This window comes from Lepisosteus oculatus, chromosome 1 (genome assembly GCF_040954835.1).
Source record: "Lepisosteus oculatus isolate fLepOcu1 chromosome 1, fLepOcu1.hap2, whole genome shotgun sequence".
Lineage (NCBI taxonomy): Eukaryota > Metazoa > Chordata > Actinopteri > Semionotiformes > Lepisosteidae > Lepisosteus > Lepisosteus oculatus.
The window spans coordinates 73,252,516-73,274,908 of record NC_090696.1 but is presented as its reverse complement, the minus strand read 5'-3'; the positions used below and the strand labels follow the sequence as shown (position 1 = coordinate 73,274,908).

The window sequence follows — 22,393 nt, the reverse complement described above, 5'->3', positions numbered from 1 at the left end:
CTTTTAATATATATGGTCATTTTAGGAATGAAAAGAATTTACACATCTTTTTTGTTAAAATAGTCAATTAAAATTCCGCCATTCGAAATTTGGTTATTCGTACATGTCTTTTGGTCCTAGTTGAAATAAAAGAGACCCGTATTATCGAAGTATACCAACAAGCCTATACCTGTATATGAGGCATATTCCTGTATAAGCATGTCTATACTGAATTACATTTTAAAATCATATATAAATTCTTCTAATGATAGATGTGTCATTGTATTGTGTTTAATTGATCATTATGGTAGATTCTACCTTTTTAAAAAGAGGTAATCCTTCTCCTAACTCAGATCACAAGAGCGGTAGACAGGCCGGAGCCTGAAAAAATGTAGTTTTTGACATTAAAAGCTAAATGGGAAAGCGGGATAGGAGAAGGTAAATTAATAGTGTTCTGGGATGTCAGTATCGTGGCCTCCGAGTAAGCTCAGATGTTGTAATGACTGATAACATATTTAGTAGAAAGACTTTTTAATACATAGGTTATAGGCCTTTGCGTATCAGTATAACTTCATTCTCATCCGTCTTTGGGAAACGTATTTGTATTACATAAGCAAGCATCATTGTCTACCATTTGTAGACAATTTACCATTTGTTTTTTTGTATTTTAAATTTAAAATATCCTGATGTAATTCAAATATATATAAGCCGTCCCACAAGTGTGAATCTAAAAAATGGATTTTAGTGTCAGTGGCGCATATTATTATTATTATTATTATTATTATTATTATTATTATTATTATTATTATTATATTTAGTATTTTAATGTTTCCTCATTTTTGCGAAGTGAACAAAAAAAGGACTTTATTGGCCAGTTATTAAGACCAGTTCATTCAATACATAATTTTAAAACAAACACACCCTTCTTTAGTATTTTATTGTAATTAAAATGACAAAATGTTACTTACAATTACAATTGTTTTCTTTATATAGCTTACAATTTACAGAAGGGAGTATTAGCCTTTTTCTTTGCGGTGCTCTGTGGTCGTTTGCGTATGTGTTTTATTTGTTTAAAAGTGTCTTAACTTCTGTACACTATTGAGCCTGTTGGTAACCAAATATGCGATCGTGTGCCCAATATATTTTAAGAGTGTTATGAAGTCCTTTGAAATAAACACTATTAAAAAAGATAACGCAAAAGCGATGATGTAAAACAAATCCGGTTGCATAAGATAAACGGTCCTTACATTAAATTAGCAGGTTCGGTTGGTCTCCTGTATGATCAGATAATTGTAGATAATTTGTTATCGGTGTCAAGATGGCGTCCAAGATACACATAACGGGCTAGTCTCTTTCGATTAAAGGAGCAGATAATTCTATGACCTTATTATGACCTACTGCTATTACCAGTTACAGAAACAGCGAAAAATTTGCCATAAACGTGTAAGGCAATTGTTTTTCTTAACAGTAATATAATTGCTTGTTAACTGAATAAATGGATTTATTATTCCTGTTTTTTTTTCTACAGTCTTAAGACAGGCCTCTGCTTTAAATAGCCTACCATACAAGGTATTGTTCAGTAGTACAGTAATACTTGTGTATATTTTGGAAGTGCCAAAGATGATAGGATACTAAAATGACTTCCATTCATTTGTACTGTACGTATCCAAGAGGTTTAACAGACCCTAGAGCAGTTATCCTGGACTTCGGTAGAGGCAATAAAGTAGGTCTAACAATAGCAACCCGTCTAACCTTGACTGTGCGCTGCACCGCCTCGAAGCACATTTGCACCTTTAAGTAAACACGAACTATGCTGCAGCCTATGTAATATATTATTGACTCCACGGAATCCGCCTTCGCGCTAATGCAGGAAGGGTCACGACGCACGACTGTTTCCGAAATGCCCTTCATCGAAATCGAAATGGCAAAGCGACACGTGCGAATTTAAGGAAGTCTAAGGTAACAGACAGTAGAACACAGGCACCGTATAAGATCCTTCTTTCTGGTATTACAAACATCTGTGAACGATTAGTGCGCTGGGCCTTCCTCCAGTTCCTTTCTGTCTTTGCAGCGAGAGCCTATAGACATGTTGACGTCAGATCAGACGACAAGGAGCCATCGAGCTCCAGCATTGGGTGTAATCAACAGTGCAGCATCCACTTCCAGCTGTAATCCAGTCCACAATCTGGTATGCGGATAATTCTGCCTTTAAGGCGTTTTATGGCAAAGGCGTTTGAATCTTGTTATTTGCCCAATCCTTTTTTTCCTATAGAAATTAAATGCAGCACCAACAGGTTTAGTCGATCGTAAAAACAGAACCTTGAAACCAGTATAAAATGGCTGGTATGGAAAATGCTTCGTTTTAAACCTAATTTAGAAGGAAAACGCCTTTACACGGCTGCTCGACCTGTTTTTGTGTTAAGTGAGCTGTGTCTTTTAAAAAAAACTAAAAAATAAAAAAACATAAACCGTGGTACTATTGTAACGACTAAGGAATAACTCGCTAATTAAACGCACTCCGCTCCTGATCAATCGCCACAGCAGTACGACAGAAAGCTTTGCACTGTGAATTTCAGTTAATTGATCATCCTGGACTCACAATCCAAATCCGGTTCTCGTTTCTGTTTACAAAAACCGACTGTGTATTGTTTGCAGTGGCTATATGGCGCAAATCACAACAGGATATTGTTATTTTAAAATGAAACACATATAAATACTCCAAACTGTCAAAATTGGCTAATTAGATTTTTCTGATTACACTTGTCTTTAATGTGCCAGACACGCCATAAGAGGTAAAGCACTACATGAAAAAAAGACAGTCACAAACTTCTGAAGGGCGTGGGAAAATGTAAGTTAGGAACTCACTACAGAAAATTAATGAAATCATAGATCGTCATAACTGTTACAGTATTTAAGCCACCATGCTACGTCATTTATAAATGGGCGCAGTTTTAAAGTACTAAAATGTACATCTTAAACTGAATTCCTACAGTGAATTAAAAATTTAAGTGTCCTCCAAAAACACAATTAATAATGTATGGATACATTCGCAGACAGCGGCTGGTAAAAGGAAAACTCTATACGAGCACGAATGCGAATTTAAAGTCATATATATACGCATAGGCGAAATGTTTCGTTTCAATCGTGTAATCAATTTAGAAGAAACGGGTTGCTTATTTAAATACGCTCATTATTTTATTTTTTTAATGTAAATATACACGATCAGAGGTCAGTAAAACAATTACGTTTTTTTTATTTTTCAAGGCTTCAGAATGTGAGATTTCGTAGCGTACTTTTCGTTTAGATCGGCATTTTATTTTTGGTGAAACTTGTATTTAGTACTGTAAAGGAAAGGCGGCCTGCCCTTTTGCATCTTTATAGCTGCGGGGGGGGTTAGGTGAGATACCGCTCACCCATTGCTTTCCAAAGGATTTATTCTTAACTCATACTTTTCATGAGCAGCAGCTAAAATTCAAGTCTTCATCACTCAAATGTTATCTTTTCGGGTCACAGGCTGGGTAATACTTTTAATATGTTCGTATTCTTATGTCAATGATTTATTCAATGAGTGTATCAATAGCCTATGTTTTTAAATTATTTCTGTGCTCTTTATAAAATTATTTTTGTATGTGTTCATTCAAAAACATTCGAAAAAACATTTTCAAAAGGTTTTTCTCTATCCATTACCAGTACTTAGTCTTGTTTTCTTGACTTCTTTAAACCTGTGTTGTATTACAAAGAAGCATGCGCTTTTTCAGGTTCATTTGGTCTAAGGTTGGAATAAACCACTTATTTAAATTATTTGTAATTTTTACGCTGCTCGCAGTACCCTCCGACATAATGCGTCTTACAGCTCCATGGCGTGTTTTAAGGGAAGTGCACATTTCCATTTAGAATTTTTCAAGAAATCTCAAGTGCAAAGCGGGGGCAGAACTTTCTCTTTTTGAGCTGTCCCGGGTGTGGGAACACTGGTATCAGTAATACGCGGTAAACAGAAATCAACCACCTTTTCTAAAATCAAGGAACAAGTTGGAAACTAGAGGAGGATTATTTTATCTTTACTGCGGTTATGTGGTACGAAAGAGCAGACCAGACAGTATTTGTAAGAAGTTTTTTTGGGGGGTTGTAGTTGCGGAAGATCAGGTCTGTGCCCTATAGTGCTGTCAGTTGTGACAGATCCCAGATGGAGCCGCTACTGTATGTGAGATTGAGTTTCTCACCAAAAACTCACTCTCTCTCCAAACCGTCTTCAAAATCCTTCTCCGTGTACTACAGGTTGCTTCGCTTGATATCAACAAACTTAAATTGTTTCAGCTTCTAAAAAGAACGACGTACATCTTACAGCGCTGGCTGTGCTGCGGGTTAAAAATATCAGACCGAATAACTCACGCCAGGACTAGTTAATATGTGCAATCGACTGTTCTTCGACAGAAACTAAATCAGCGATGCACTGGTAGGTGAATTATTTATTTCTGCTTTCAGACACATGCACAAAGAGGAATTTACTCGTCATAGTGGTAAATCAATTAAAGCGTATATACGTTTTTTTAATAACTTAATGGTAGTGTAAAAGTGTAACAATCTGAATAAAATATTGCCTGCCTTACAATTATTTTATTTGTGTTATAAAAAATAATTTCATTTTTCTTCGTCCTGTATCGAACCGACACTCGTCCGTGGACAGGAAAACCTGCGAAGATTAATTTATCATTGCTGGAACACGTCCACGCAAACAGAATATTTCCGTGAATCTTGGCTGAATTCGGGGGTTTGAACAACAACAAACAATACGTGAGAAAAAATAGCTTTCCAGACTGTGATTAAAAATAAAGTTCACTTGTAGTAACACAGTAAAATGTCTGCAGTTTTGTAAGTTTGCAGTTCTTATTAATTGATAAACATAAGGAAAGGTTTCACAGGGAAACCCATTGGGAATTTACCCTAGCTCCATGGATTCGCGGTTCTGTAAATTTGAAATTTAAGCGATGACTCATTCTTTTTTTTTTTGTTGCTTTTTATCCCTTTTTGTCATATGTTTCTATTTCTTTCTCTTTGTTACTTTAGCCCAAATGACTGTGTATTCAGCTAATGGAGTACTAAAACAGAAGAAGTCCGAATTTAAAAGGTTTTTTCAGCCCACGGGAGGCTTAAGTTAAAAGAAAGAAAAGCTGTCTAAATTCATCCTATTTCGTGCTTGAGAAAATGGGAAGTCAAAAGAGATTGTAAACGGAAACATCTATCGACATATGAAGTTTCGACCAAATCTAATGTGGGATAAACATTTACGGGGGGAAAAAAGTATAGAAAACGCAGAGCTGCAGTATGAAACTCACACGGTCCCTGTGCTAGATCGTGACAATTTACGGGGTGTAGACCTCTGGTTACACCACAGGCCTGAAGCGCAGCGCTTTGTTCCCAGATGACTTAAGAACAGTTCGGAATTGAGTGGAAGGGATGTAGATATAGGCATCCATTGCAGTCAACATGTGGACCTCCTAGGTGAAAACTTCTACGTGACTTTCAACAGGCTTTTACGTCACTTTCAGTGCTGTAAACTTCGCCTACATCGACGCGTCCACACTCCCGAAGTGAGAAAAAGAGGCTCGCAATCAACCTCTTAATAATGTTTGCGTTTAAAATCTGAGTTATGGTACCCGAAAAGGGTGTTGTTGGTGAACGGCCTTGTTAATGAGAGCTTGCCTCTCTGTGAATTAGAACGGAGTTTTTTTCTTTCCCGGCCAGACCCCCAAAAGAATCTATTACCGCGCCAGTCCCGTTGAGCGCTTGGTCAAGCGCTGGGAGACCTGGAGACCTCCCAAGTGGATAAGTACATAGGTGTCATAGCGGGGACTGTGCACTCTCCATTTCTGATAGCCTCCACTGAGCCCCCACTCCGCTGTGCAGCCCGGCAGCGAAGTAAACACGAAATGTTTAGCTCCAGGAGAATAAGTCCACACATTTAACATCTGCTTGAAAATATTCCTCCCAAAACTCGTATGATGTATTTGTAAAATCACGTTCACCCATTGAAAACATATTGCTAAATGCAAAGGGAACGCAGTAGGCTTTTGTTGTACTTCGATGATCCTGAGGATAAAAAGATGGGGTTTGGAAAATGGGATATTTTCAAACTTCGCTGAAGTCTCTGAAATACATATAAATACACCATTCACTTACCACACCCCTCTTTTGCTAAGCAGCACCTTTTATGGGCGATGTTGGATGTGGCGAACTAGACGCACAGGAAAATGTCCTATTGAATTAGTAGCAGAGGTCAGTGTACAGTATATTTCAATGTCTTCGGCTCGCTTCTTTAACTAGGGATGAGAGCGCGTTTGCAATATAATAAAGGATGGTTTTGAGCCAAACAAAGGACAAGACGTACTACAGGCGCTGTTTCGGTTACCGTGTTGTAGTCCTTATTGGGTATACCCTACCGAAACAGCGAAGACCCAACACTGTTATTACTTTTTCTTCTTATTTTTGCACGTAGATCCTGGCTTATGCTGGAAAAATCAAACAAAAAGCCGTCAGTTGTTCAGAGCGAACTCGCATGTCATATCTCTAAGTTTACTCTTACAAGCGGCTCTGAACAGCATCTTCGTCTGATCTGTCTGTATGAAAAGTCTTCTGTTACAGAATACGAAACTTTTGATGACCCTAATTGACTGAAGGGCTGGCGTTTAAACCATTTAAGGGGGACATCATGGTAACTTCTATTAGACCTAATAGTTGTGTTGTTTTTACTAAATGCTTCGGATTGACAGAGAATGACCTTGGCCATTTTCTGTCATTGAGTTAGGGGAAAGAAAGAGAAAACATATGAGCGTTCAGCATAATAAATTGTCATAGTATCTTTGCGTGGAACTTTAGAAACAAGCAAAAGCGTTGAATGGTTCAAGCAGTCTATCCGGGCGAATTACAAAACTGATTTATTTACGTTGTCTTTGAGCATAATTACATTTATCAATCAATGACCTAAATAGTATTTAATAAATTAATTCATTCGTACATAAACACAGCGTAAATGAGCGTACGGCACTACCAAGCTGAACCGTCATTAAACAATGAATGAACAGGCTCCGTTTTTTGTCAACGAGCACACAACAGCTCCAGTAGTTTCTTAGTTCTATTACAGAATATGTTAAAAGAGCAGAAGTGCTGAGATTGATCAAAACGCGGGTTTGAAACTGATTCCCCCGAATGAGACTCCTTTTTAATCAGATTTTCTATTACTGCTCTGAGATGAACGAACCGAAAGGCAGAGAGACTTACTTCAGCCATTCCAATTGGGGCAGCGTGGAAAAATAAGAAGTAAAAAAAGGAAAGAGCCCCAGCTCTCCGTTTTTGTCCAGCCAAAAAATGTAGCCAATTGCAATGTCTGTGCGTTTCACCGAAGACACTCCGTGGGTCCCAGGCCCTGCCAGAGAAGGTTTACAAACGAGACGCCTAGAGACAGTGTTGCGGTTTTTAAGTGTATTAGTAGTAAAGATAATGGGAGCAGTGGCCTAGCAGATAACTGGACATAAGTACAGCATAAAGCAGTGGCTTAAGTTATATCATTTTCAAAATATCAATCTCAAAATGGTTTATGGCTTTTCCTTCTGTTAAGAATTTCCCTGCTAATTATTAAATCTGGGCTGATCCTTGGCCAGGAAAAAAGAATAGGTAGAGGGAAAAAGCTGGTGAAGACAGAAATTTTTGCACCACATGGGGAGGTACAATGAAGAAGAGGGTGAGGTTAGCTATGATTAAGTATGTCGACATCTTATATCATGACATTTCAAAACAGAAGAAAATGAGTCTTTTAAAAAATATATTTCAAAATATATTGCATTTTTCCTTCATCTGGAACTTTTGTATATATATATAATTTAAAAGTAACGTGCGCTCTGAGTCTTGAATTTCATCCATGCTAGTGGCTAAACGCGTTTAAATGTGTTCATTTTCTCACGGATAATCCTGTTTCCCACCAGCGCTTAATAGCCCTCTTCTAAATGAATGAAGAAATATAAGAAACGTTTCTTCCCAGAAGAGAAGACGCCACTTCACTCGCCGCATGCATTTTCCTAACACACTCAGAAGACAGGTTTTCATTATATTTATAAAGTTTTTGTTCACCGTAAGGTAGCCTATATATGAGGAGGGAAACGAACAAGACTCTCACTTTTCAATTTTCATTTCCGACAGCTTTTTGTTTTCTATCAGGACAAATCCACTTGGTTTTGTACAGTTTACGGGATACGGCATATTCAAATAAAAAGTACCTGTAGTCTTGAATAACACCAGTACTATATTTAAAAATTAAAGAAATGCTCGTTCATTTTATATACTGTAGCAACTCTGTTGATTCACGTCTCCGATCTCCTGCCGTCCGTATACGGCAAAATGTGCAGAAATTGTTTATACAGGTCGCGAACGAGGAATAAATAGATTTATTTAATAGATTAATTGATCTATTTGCTTTCTTCTTTTTTTATGCGTTTTTATATATAATCCATAAAGATGAAGCTCATTTTGCGGTTTTTCTGCTGTTAAAGGAAATTCTGTTTCCTTTGAGACGTTTAAAGTTTAAACAGAAAAACTGAATGTAAATTTTGCAGTGTTTTTTTTTTCTGGCTTGTCAAGAGTGTGAATGGGAAACTTTTTTTTTATAATAATTGTTTTCAAGCAACAATTCCAATATTGTTCGGACGGTTAGGAACTTAAAATGAACTAATTTCCTCGTTCCAGGCCAAATTAAATAAACATTGTAAAGAGTTACGATACTTTAATGCCGCTGTTCTAACTTTCAATATACTTTCTTAGGGCCTTAGATGACACCCTAATGTTCTTGATAAATTAACAACAAAGAGCAAATAGACTACTTGGCAGTACAGTCACTGTGAGAAGTTCAGTCCTGCTTTAGAAACGTACAGTATGACTTATTATCATGCACGAATAACAGCGGTCCTGCTTCATGCTTTGCGAAGTTTGGATCTAGGCTGCTGAAAAACAGGATCAAAATGACAGCTAATAAAAACGCCGCAATTGCACATGAGAACAAAGCATACATATATCGCATATATAACCGATGTCGGTTTCAAAGTCAAGTTTTACAGATATGGTACCATATAGACTTTGAATCTCATATTTGTTTTATTAAATGTTTCTGTAAGAAATAACAGAAATTAAGAACATTCAAATGGCAAGATTGTAAATCATACGTAACAAAAGTAATGAAAGAAAGATTTTCGAAGCAGAGACTAATTATTTGAAGTTACACGTATATAACAAGGTGTATGGACCATCGAATATCATTTTTCCCTTTATTTGTAATCATTCTTACAGGCAGAATAGGGCATCAATGGCAATTCTGTTTGTCTGCAGATATTTGATTATGTTATCTGAATGATATTTAGCAGTAGTGTGTTAGAAATTGACTTTATTGTTCCACTACAGAGGTTCTACAGACTACACTGGATTCGCAAATGGCGCTCTTTACTCCTTGGGTATAAAACTTTTATTACTGTAACATCCTGCTCTGTATATTTCTCTGACATTTTGGCGTGATATAATTGCATCAAAAACTAACAGTTTTAGACGCTATGAGGCAACTGCATATTAAATACGATTGTACTGCTTGCACGTAAGCACTCTTAGGCACACGTCTGTGTGTTATATGTGGCATATAGAACTGTTTCCTGTTAAATACGAAAACGAAAGAAATAATTAGTTGCCTATTTTAATATCTTGATGTTTCTTCATTTCTTACGCGTTCTAATATCAATGCAAATCTTTCAGTGCTGCTTAGATCCGTTTTCTAAGTATATAAGTATCAAGGGAATATATACGCATAATAGCAGGTTTGACGTACACAGGTAGAATATAAATTACTGTTTTACATTTCACAATTGCTCAATATACTACTATCAACCTAATTGAAAATTGAATTTGTTGCCGATATATATACGTCAATACGCTTTCCCATCAGATTAGCGGACTTCAATAACGGAGCCGCATGTACCGTATACTTAGTTTCTTGCGCTATTCGTGGTTTTACAGGCTATCGTATTCCACTGACTCAAGCTAAATCTCGCATTGACAACACTTGGTAACACATGAGGATCACGAATCTCCTTTGAACATAAGAGATAGGGCTGTTTAAACAGGCGTTAGTTACTTAAAACAGAAGCCGAGACAACTGTAAATGAGTATAGACTCGAAGATCCTCGCTCGAGACCGTTGGATGGGCTTGTGATCTTTTCCAATTTGTAGTACACTCCCCTCATAATTAGGCTAGTTGTGCGTAGCGGTGCACGTTCTGCTAATTCTACGATTAGCTAATATAGACTTTTAACATAATTTATACATTCATAGGTTCTTTATGACAATGTTGCCCTTACGCTGTAAATTCAAAAAGGATGGATTTAAAATTTCGTCCGACGCTACAAATATTAAAATTCACATATACTTTAATAGGGCCTTTTGATCAATTAAACTATTTAAACTGTCTATTCTATGGACAGTGGCTATGCAAACATGAATTCGTGATTGAAAAGTATAATTTCCCTGGATAAGGTTTTTGATGGATTTTTCAGTGTACACACGGGAGAGAACATTTTCCCTACCAGACATTCTCTCATTTAAAGCACTACAAATGATGAAAAATGAGACAAGGAAACTCTTTTATTAAGGACAAATTGAATTCAAGTGAATACCGAGTAAATATCACTTTTTCAATGTTCCGAATTTGAAGCAGTAACATCATTTGCACTTGATGCACCAGGCTAAAGCACACAGTCTTCCTAGAAATGTTTATTAATGTATTCACCTTTATTCTAAATATGAGTGCAACTGTTGTTATTCAGAATTTTGAAACTGTCCATTAAAAAGTTTTTTTTCTTTTAGAAAACATTTGCCAAAAATGTTATAAATAATTCACTTCTGCATTCTTGTTAGAGGGGACTGGTTAAGTACTGTACATAAATTGCTATGGAATTACACATCCTAAATAGGACTTTGGCGTACCTAAATGTTGATGCCAAGAATGATTGGAGTTTCAGCTTTGGGGATTCAAGTTCATTGCTCTTCTGTATAATCATTTATCTCTTCCAGTCTATGTGCTCTGTCTGTGTAACTGTTTGTGTGTCCTTACAATGTTCACCATGGTGTAAAAAGAACACTTAATTGTTACCATAGCTAAATCATAATACAAATCTGGTAAAATATAGGGAGGTATGATAAAGTATGACATAATCCATGGGGAATAATGGAAAAGCCAAGTAAGCCTGTGGTATGCTAATATTAAAACCACAAGAAAATATGGTCTAAATGCATTAAATAAACTTAAGGGAAGGCACTGGGATTATGTAGCCTCCTGTTTAAATTAGAGTGGGCTGCCTGCAGCCCACATTACTAAACCCTTCTCCCTGTTTTTGTCATTAATTGCTGTAATTGCATTACTTAGCATTACATTCATGCGGAGTCCAGAATCTGACTGTAAGGATTGGGTAAATCCTTAAAAATAGTGTTTTTAACACCAATCTATTTTCCCTTTGACTGAGTGTCTGACGTGTGGGAGGTGCAGCATGTGGATTCTTTCTCCACTGACTGACAGATCTGCACGATTAGAGGTATAGTATTTAATTAAGCAGTCACACCGATGAGGAATAGTGTGGCAGAGATGAGTTGAGTGCAGAGGATGTGGTTATACCTCTCCAGCATTCTGGGGATGCAGTGTGAGTCTTTTTTTTTATTTTCAGCCAGCAACAAAGGTACGCAAAGATTCATGGTTCACATTTACAGCTGAATCTGAATTCAGCTCCTGAGAGGTCCTCGACCAGCAAAACGAGACCTTCAGCGCTGTTCAGCAAGAGCCTCTGGCTGCTTTGCAAACAAAGAAAACATAATGAGGAGACATGTCTCTGTCAGATAGATGGGAAAGAGCCCAAAGATGGCAACCGAGTAGTGGTGTGTTCCATCAGACCTCTTATTACCTGAACATGGTCTTGTTCCTCTCATTTGTCATTCTCAGTAACACTGGACCCAAGTCTGGATGCTGTTACTGTTCAATGGACAGAATCGATGGTTACATTAAGCCCCCTCAGCATCCTCTTGGAATGTGTAGGCCTTTGGTTCCCTCTTTCACCTGCTCCCATCAAAACAATCTCACTGCCTTTCCACTGATTACAATATACCCTATCCTCCACAGCAGCATGGGGTTGTGCAGGGGAGGAGGTCAGAGCAATTCTGTCATCTCCATTGTCTGCTGAGGAGCTCACTGAAGCATAGTTCTCAAAAATACTGCGTGAACCAAGAAGAACTGATTGCAGTGCTACAAGAAGTGCATTGTTTGAACCCTGAACCTTTCAGACAGTGCTTCCCATTCTACCAAGCCAGACATAATGAACAGTAAGGCACAGATTAGGAAAAAGATAAGAGCTGTCACAAATCCATGCACTGAACCACTGTCTGTCTCCAGAGACCCATTCCATTCTATTTTGAAATGACAACAAAAGGTTGTCATGTGCACCTTCATGGGCTGTCACAGAGGCCCGCTTCAATAAGACCCTAACACTGTGACCTCGTGCCTTGAGCTCTTCCACTGAACGCTAGGTCTTCAGATGCCTTGGCGTTATGCAATTGGGTCATGGGTCTCAGGTCATTCTTATCTAATGTGGCTTGGAATAGGTGTCTCACAAAGAGAGGACCATCCTCTTATATGTCACACAGTATAGTCATCTACATCTTCTTTGCCTACATCTTCCCACTCTCAGTCTACAAGTGCACTAGTTTATGCCAGTCCTAATTGGTTTCTCATGTCCAACAGCTTTGTTAAAGTTTGGTCAGGCCTCCACCTCTTGCTCTTGGGGAAAGGCTGTCTCATAAACCTATTGTATCATTTGCTGAATATCTTCCACCAGCCTGGCACAGTCGGCCTACCACACAAATGCTCTAGATTTATTCTTCAATCCTTCCTCTAAGTTTCCAAGCAGTGTGCCATACACTCTCCTACTCCGAGACCCGTCAGAGCTTCTGGTCTTGACAGTATGGACCACGTGGAGAATTTGTTCTTTAGCAATATTGAAATCAGCCTCCAGGGTGCTCCCAGCAGGAAAGGAAAAATCACTCTTGGATCACTCCCTCCTGCTTTCCCTCGCTCAGGAGATGCTACTGTCACGATATTAGTTTCCTCTCCTTAAGGGTGCTCCAGCCCTATCACTCAAGACTTTATTCCATGCACCTGCGCCCTATTCCCTGCCCACCTTAAAAGCCAGGCGCTGACGCTCTTCCGGGCTCTGCTCTGATTTCCGTATCGTGCGAGTCCGGGACCAGGAAGCGCCTGGTCCCGTTAAGGTTTTAACCTCCGTTCCCGTTCCTGTTCCCCGTCCGCCGGTTCCGACCCGGCCTTCGTGGTGTTTTAATTCCGAGTTCTGATGGATCTCCTGGTTTTGGACTTACCTTTGTGTTTTGGATACTATATGGATTACTCTTTGGGATTTTTCGCCTCGGCCACACCTCCCCGTGCACCGGCGCACCTTGGACACGCCCCCCTGTCTTCAGCCCCGTATTCCTGCATGACGTTTCCCCAGTGTTTCCCCACTCCGTCGGACTGTGTCGTCCGCATGGGGTCCGGAAAGAACTGTTCGTTACAGCTACCTTCTTCTGCAGCTAGTTACCACAGATGGAACCCCACAGGAGCAAAGAGGCTGTGGCACAGCAGGGGCACCTGTGTCCCTGCCCTCATCCCCCATGTTCCCCGGCTTGCATGCTGGCTTGTGTTTCATGCTTTCACTGTTAGCCGCAGTCCCCTTGTAACTGGATCCCAGCTATAAGGCAAGTAGTAGAGAAACAGAAGCTAAACTCTTACTTGAGCTTTGCTGAAGACATTGGAATAATAAACAACAAAGACAGGAATCCATGTGCTTTCTAATCTATCTTGCATATAATCATCAGACAGTGCCAAAAGAGAGACACTCTGAGCCATTGAGTTCCACAGTGCACTCTGCTCATTCACTTTCAATACAATATAAAATGCACCATTGTACAAGTGTTGTACAATATGAACTCAGGGGCAAAAGGGGCAGCAGTTTTTAACTGGTAGCCCCAAACATAGTCTCCTACTAGAAGAGCTCGACTGAAAACAGTTTCGGAACACTCCGTCTTATTTATCTGAACTATGTTGAAATTGCTTTTCATTTGTTCTATTGTATTATTTTACAGTGCTTTGCCGAAGTATTCATTCCCTTCTAGTGATGTCCCATTTTGTAGAAATACAAATGACGTGTACAAATTTTTAAAGTGAATATTTTTAATCAAAACTAGAATGCACTAAGACGAATGCCCACAAAAACTACAAAAAATTCTAAAACTAAAAAACTTTGATTTCTTATGTATTCAGCCACATTTGTATTTAATGTATTTAGACAAACTACACTGCCTTTCAGACGATCCTGTCTGCAACTGAACAATCATATTTAAGAATAGAGTTCAAAAGCAGGGCACCTCAAGGTTTGTGAAACATAGTACAAGCATCAGTTGCCAAATTGTATTAGTGTTTCTTGTTTGCTTTTAAAACAAACTTCATCAGAAGCGTGCAGATAAGTTTATTCCAAACGTTTCTAAATGCATGGAATGAAAAGAATTTGTATGATTTCACTTGAAATCTATTTAATATCTTTCTTACGACAAACGTTGCTTTGTGCTCTCACTGAACTTTTGTACTTTTCTAAATTAATAATTTATGATTTACAGCTTTATACGCAGCAGCAAATCCTTTAAAAGTCTTTTTAAAATGTGTTAGACATGTGTTATCTCAAGCTAAAATGAAACTTTATGAGCGAAAGATTAACATTGTTCTAAATCAATGTCTTAAAAACCTGGTGCATGTTTTAATCTTTTATTCAATTATTCTTTTTACCATTGAAAAAGAAAACTACAGCTTGAACTGCAAGCAATAAACAAATAGAGCAAAATTAACACTCTGATAGAGGTGTCTATAAGATTCTGAAGTAGCTACTGATCGCAAAGCACTTGTCCTAAAATAAGAGCCAAAACTTTAGTTTGAGAATTGAGACAATTTGAAGAGAAAAGGACCAGTTTAATATCTGTGTTTCTGCATGCACCAAGCAAAACTGAACAACTTAATGAAACACGAGATGTTACTCATAGACTGGTAATAAAACTCTTCCAGCACTCACTGAAAGCAGGGTAATACCAATTGACTGGATGGTTTTATATATAGCACCTATTTACAAAAAGTGTGAAAAAGCAGACAAAAATATTTCAATTCCAGTTCTTTAAACAAGCATTGGTGTTTGCATACACAGAGCACAATATACAGTATATTAAGAGTTTTAAGAGGCTTTTAAAACTTCTTTTAAATATGGGTTTTAGGTACTGCATAAAACAAATCTTTCTTATTATAATAAGATGATAATGATTCATCTGTTATTGACCATGGGTGGCTATAGTTAAAGCTCTGCTAAAACCATTACCATTGTTAAACACGAACAAGCAACTCACACGCTGTTCAGCTAGGAGCATCTACCGTATATGTTGATCAAGCCATCTGAATCTGCTAATCACACCTGCAACTAGCTAACTTGACTCCGAAAAGTTTGTTTAATTATATTAGGCTACTGCAATTAATCTTTATCTCAAATCTCAGGATGACTCCAATTGTTCCTCCTTATCAAGGAGTTATTATTCAGTAATGTGCATCTGCTAGCGCTAATAGGGTTGGTAGCATTGCATCCAGAGACGCCTAAAATGCAGACAGAGAGCTACAGTACATGCAACAAGGCATTGACCGCACACACAGCAGTACTCCAAGCAATCACCGCTCCCCCACTGGCACCATGGATCCGAGCGGTAGAGAGCTCCAAATAAATAATATCGAGACAGGCCAGGATCCAGCGACGCCTGGAGAGGGAAGGCAGAAGCTTTCAACAGAACGCCAACATCTTCTAATTGCCTAAACGTCTAACCAGAACGAAACGAGCCGACAAATATAAAGGGGTAGTTAAGCACTAACTCGCCTGACTGAGGAAATGGCAGCCCTGGCCATGAGGTAACCAAGGGCAGGCTGCTGCACGGGTGAAGATGGGGTGAAGGGAGGGGTGTTAGGAAAGATGGGCGTAGAGCTGCGGACAGCAGGCAAGTCTTTATACGCAAGAGAGCTGAAATGTGTAATTACAACCTGACCTCTTCCCGAACTTCTGCTTCACACCAATTAGTTGTAGTCTGACCGGACAACCAGATCTGTTTCTGCTGCAGTGAGAGAGAGAGACGGATGAGAGTTATTATCCAACAAGAGCACCAAGCTCCAAAAAGGGAGCTCCTCGATTTTGAAAATTGGACAAGCAAGAAAAGACATGTTTCCAAAACCTCTGTCCACTCTCAAACACAAAGAGCATCACATACAGACATAGTGTACATAGAGTCTAGTCATTAATATATTACTCAATGTAAATCGGCTAAATCAGTATTGCTTTAATAAGAAATGAGCTACTGTGAATCATGTACAAAAGACACTAATGACATTAACAGATAACAAGATAATAGAGCATCAGTTATAAACTGGATTTCAAAATCGAATTGGAAACCATTGCAAATGGATAAAATAGCATTTGCTTTTTTTTTCTTTAACATACTAGAAAAACAGAACACCATGAACCCCAATTACTTGAACAGCATTGATATACTGAACCTCCTTTCTTATCACTCTGTATAGAATCACATTATATTGTTACAGCTTTAGTAAAATGTTGTTCTTTGGAGCCAGGTCCTAAATATCTGGTGTCCAGATGCGCTAACTTACAATAACTGTTTGTGTTACCTGTACGTTAAAACAGCACGTCACCTTGGCCAACTTCATTTCCATGCAGAGGACCTGTTGTCATGTAAGCAAGCACAGAGAGCAGGACAAGCCTCCATGTCATCTTGGACAGAGTCCTCTGGTATCTAGGTGTCTAGGTAAGATTTCTATCCATCTGTGAAACTTTGTTATGATTCAGTTATACAAAACATAATTTTGTATCAGGTAAAGCAAAATGATCTGACAGTGCTTGTTGCGTTGCATCATTTTCCCATTGGCTGAATTAAGTTTGAAACAATTAGACAGTGAATTCCATTTTTATTTGAAAATTTGAATCCTTGTCATGGTCACGATGACATAAAAACCTGGTGCATCAGATCTTTGCTGGCAGTAACCTAGCCGACAGACCACCCACCTCTTCTCCTTTACCTGATGCACGTGTGATTAAAACCAACGTTGGTCACTTTCACCAAAGAGTTTCAGATTCGTGTAACAGAGTGCCAGGACGGTTCAGGCTGCTGCCCTGCAGCTCTCGAGTCCTGTACTCAGTTCCTTCTTAAAGATGGAGCCTTCAGTGTGAAGGTCGCTTGTTCTGAGAGTGTCCACATGGGTTTGCACTGGCTGCTCCAGTATCCTCCCACAGTCCATAGAACTGCTCTATTTTGGACAATATTGATTGGCGTGCGTTTTGGCCATTCCCCGTATGTGTGTGCAGTGGCTCAGCAATGGACTGGAGTCCTGTCCAGTTCGTTGGCCCCCTGTGTTCCCCGTGCCTACTGGGTCAGGCTCTGGTCCACTGTGGACTCCCTAAGGAAGCAGTTTCCAAAGACGGACAGAATATCCAGTTTCAATCTGATGTGGCAGCACATTTGCAGGGGGACCCAAAGAAATGCTTGTTCATTCATATGCTTGTGAAAAATAACAATGTAAAAAAAACTGCACAGCAAAACAAATGCTACAATTCACTTACATGATACCATGACCACAGAGCAAAGCCATGCTAAAACAAAATAGTGTTGTTGTTCAGATGGAAATACATTTCTGGCTTTAGATAAAAGCACTGCAAGGGCCTCAATAAATGTCAGTTTGGAACAGATCATGGAAATAGGGCATGTCTATTAAGATCCCGGTGGAGCTGAAAACAACTGTAAAGTGTCACGGGATTATCAGTTTAACAGATGCATAAGTGGCAGCACTAGAGAAAATGCCCTCTTATCCAGCTGTGTCAGGTTTTAATAAAACGTGAACCAATGTTGCTGCTTGTGGACTGCCCAGCGGGGATGAGGTGGGGGTAGCCCTGTGCATTTCAAAGATGTGCAAGTTATTTAAATGCATGATACATTCTTTGTCAAACTTGTTACTAGTGATCAAGTGCATACACGATGTTCCTATAGTGTCAATATGTTTCCATGTACTTAGTGATAAAGAGAAATGTTACTAGAAACACAGCCAATCGCACAGCATCAGTGCTGATGACCAACATTGTTTAAAATGTTAAAAAGTGAAAATTACAAAATAATATATGATATCCAGTGTAAAATATGTTTTTAAATATTGTTATCTTCATTAGATTTTGGAGGCAAAGGTATGAGGAAAATACTTTAGTCATTTCAGGTGATTATTTATTTCATAGAGTTGATTGATATTAACAAAACACAAAAATTATTTGAATACTTTGTGTTTTATCTGTTCCATCTGAAATCACGATTTCTCAATGTGTTCAAAACATACTGTAGCTTCTACTCTGACACCAACACAGAAGAAAATAAAGTACTTTTTTTTTCATTCCTCGCATGTGTGCTCTTCTGAAATTCATGCTCTCGTTTTCAAGCGGCATGTTCTCATCACCAGCAGCACAGCTGGGGCTTTCAAAAGAGGACTGATGCAGTTCTTGTTAACAACACTGCAGGTTCCCAAACGCCCAACAAACCACAGGGGCCACTGTTTTTGGAAAACCCCGAAAAACCTGGCAGGCTTGGACACTCCCACCCCTGCAATACACAGCAACAATCATCTATAGATGGAGACAATCGCGATTCCCTTTATGGTCATATTTTAATAGTCAATGTGTTTATGTGCATGATAAAGGTAGTGTGGGCATGTTTTCATTTTCCAAAGTCTATAACTACCACATATTTTTCTAGGCAGAGCACTAGGACTTCAAAACTGTTTCTCAAACCAGATTGAAAATACATTTGGCTCATGAACGGGTTCTCTTTCTGCTAAATCATACAACAAAGCTGGGCAGTTTGTTCTGGATACCCCAGACCCACTGTGGGGAAAAAGTGCTTTCTGTTAGCAGATTAAACTTCACTTCCCATTAAATTTTACTTTAACACATTAGGTATTCCCTTTACACCTTCTCAGAGTTCTCAGTTATTAGCTCTGAGACAGAAGTTTGCATCAGTTTCTGTCCTCTTCTGTTATAATACAAATAAAATCACTTAATTTTACTTTCCCTTTCCATTTTCTTTTCTCTTTTCCAGTCTTAGATTATTTTAAGTGTGTTTGTATGCCTTTCCTTTAACTGTTTTCTGTTCTTTTTAATCGTTTTCCAAAATGTTTTCTGTAATCTTGTTGTTTTTTTTTCCGTTTTATTAAAACACTTGGGGCCACTGATTTCTGGGTTTTCATTTACTTTTAGCGTTACCCATTCTGTGTCTTCAGATCTCTCGAATTTCTTTGCCGAAATTGTAAGCCTTAGTTTTGAACTCTGCCTGTACCATTTCAAAATGGTATAATATGGTAACATACCATATTACAAGCCATATTCGCCATTCTGCTGAGCTCACACCTGTTTTTTTCTTTATGAGAGAACAACACAGGAAAGGTCGGGGAATTACACAAATATTTCAGGATATGAATTTAAGAGTTGCTAAAATATATGTACGTTTTTCTTACTTTTAGTTTGAAAGACGGGGAGCATGCATTTAAAAAACGAGTGGCAATAAGTAGTGCAGTGAAATGGTTTTATAAATGTGGCCCCAGTATCCGACAAAACTATCAAAGTCTTAGAACAGCCATGCCAATATTGTCCCAAGGCAGTGTTAGTTTCCAAGCACTTATTGGCTATCTGTTCTGAAATACACAATCCCCTATCCCCTTAAACCTTGTGCTCCTCTTTTCCACCTCTGAACCCAAGTGCCTCCTCTTTTACAGCGCTTAAGTACGGCTCTCCCAATCTCCATTAATGTTAGAAGTCAATGGGCTGTATTAATAATAATAATAATTGCTTACACTTATATAGCGCTTTTCTGGACACTCCACTCAAAGGTAATGGGGACTCCCCTCCACCACCACCAGTGTGCAGCATCCACCTGGATGATTAAGCAAAATTCAATGTGGCAGTGGTAGCTCTTATAGGCTTGTTGAACATTCATTCATCTTCACCAATGGAAGTGCCCCTCTAAAGAATTAACTCATTGAAGAGAGGGTGAACACAATTCCTTCCGTACAGTAGCAACGCTGCATTGAACTATGGTTTTGTTAATAACACCTGAGAAATTGACCTGACAGCTTCCATTGCCTTTTCCCTGTCATGCTTTCTATTCAGATATTGTTCTGTACTACAGAGGTTGTGATGAAATCTGATATTGTCCTTTATGACCAAGAGGGACAATGATACACGTGATCTTTCTACAGTTACGTGTTTACCTAGTACCAGTGGTTGCATTGGTAATCGTTTGTTTTAGAAAGTGTAACAGGGCTCCGTGGCAATATAGTCCGTCACTGAAACTTCATTACTGTATATCAATTATAATGAAAATGTTTCTGTTTTTTTTTACCTTCTCAAGATGATTTTAGGAATTTGCGAGATTAGAATTGTGATGTGTCTATGTTGAAATGCGTTGGAATTTCACATCAAGGGAGCCGAACAAATCCAGTCATTTCATAAAGCTCAGTGTAACAATCGCAGATACCCATTTGTGCTATCGTGTTATTCCAGCAATAATACTTACCTTTCATGTTTAAAATCACAAAACACACTAGTGTTGTGCAAGATGTGCATTTCTCATACATGTTTTTTTTCCCCAAATACAAAACTGAAACTACAGTGTAATTGTGTTTACACTTTTTTATTTGTGTGTGAGGTTTTACAGTATTTGACACGGAAGTCTTGCTATTAGAAAATGAACGGTTTGACTTTTAGTTTGACTTTAGAAAATTGTGACAACAGACCTCTTGTCTTTTATACAAGAGATTAAAAATTCAGACCGTAAAAATTGGTTCGGTGCCCTGCAGATTACGCAGGATTGTTTTGTAGAAAGGTTTCTTTTTGACTTTCCTACGAGCGTTTACGAATTACCAGAATTCCGCCGTCCTCCGGTTGGACTAAAAGACTACAAACACATTTACATCATATGAAATACACATTTGTCCAAGCTCTGTTAATAGGGTTTCTAACCGACCCATGGTTCTGGAATAATACATTCTGGTTAATTATAAATTTACTGGAAAGATCTTTAGAAATCACATTACTAAACTGTTCAATGAGTAATTTCAAACGCAGGTAAAAGGACGCACATTAAAAACGCTTTTTGATTTGATTCCTCGGAATGTGATCTCCAAGGTCCTATTTTTTTACAAGAATGCAGGCAATATAAAAATAATCATGGGTAAAACCGTCAAATGCATCATCTTCGCGAGGTTAAGATACATCTTGGTTTGAGCAGTGAGTTTTTCAACTATATTTAAATATCAAATAAATACAAATCAAAAAGTATCAAAAGATGAAACTGTACTTTTAAACCTTATGATTTTACATTTCATTTTTCATCCTTCATCTACAATTTGCTCGGTCAGTGGCATGATTTGGTATTGATAATAAAATTCGGTCAGTGTGGCTCTGCTACTCACTAATTCGTCAAATGATTGCTCGATAACGTCGTATAGTTAAAGATAGCTGTCTGCAGAAGGATAACTGACAGGTAAATTTCACAATTATTGCCCAGTAGTACCTGCAGGTTACTGTATAAAGTTTAATGTCCGCTAAAACGTTTGCGCATTGCTTTTGTTTTATGTTGGTGGTATTTCATTTCGGAATGTCATTCAAACATAAGACATAGAGTATAATGTTCTCTTGATTTTAAGAAGTCCTGATGAAATAAGCCAAATAAGCCCGGTTCAGTTTGAATGTAAAAATCCGACCATTTTAGCAGAGGAATAAAATTACAACACGCAGTGTTGCCCCAGAGGGTGTACGTGATATTTCAGCTCACAGTTTTTGGGTTAAAAACGGTCCAAACCAAAAACTCCTTGGAGATTAAAAAATAATAGGCCTACGCCAAATTGCAGTAAAGGCACACATCAGTAAACAAATGAAGACATCAAAAGAATATACTGTTAAAAATGTGGTACACAGATGGTCTACAGATTGCTTACGTGTCAGGGTATTTAACCCCTGTGTTTTATTCTAAGACATAACATTTTGAAAATATTGAGGTTCCAGTACTGAATGTCGGTAGTACTTGTCTTATTTGCAGTTCGAGGTAGATCATTGGATATTTACAGTTATTATCAATATAGGCTAAACCAATGCAGATATGTCGCATTATAAAACTCGTAGAATTTTCACAAATCCTCCAGAAAACAAGATTCAGTTTTTTATTAAGG

The 22,393-nt window shown here is 38.3% G+C and overlaps 1 protein-coding gene across 4 annotated transcripts in view; it reads left to right on the top strand.

The window, feature by feature from the left end:
- The first annotated feature begins 4,203 nt into the window (after positions 1–4,203).
- The window catches only part of LOC107077199 (scrapie-responsive protein 1-like), a 36,965-nt gene continuing 18,775 nt past the window's right edge, over positions 4,204–22,393 (top strand). For all 4 annotated transcript variants that reach the window (XM_069192736.1, XM_069192731.1, XM_069192741.1 and 1 more), the window contains exons 1-2: positions 4,204–4,432; positions 16,818–16,938. The gene's annotated coding sequence lies outside the window, so the exon portion shown is untranslated. The remainder of the gene's footprint in view (positions 4,433–16,817; positions 16,939–22,393) is intronic.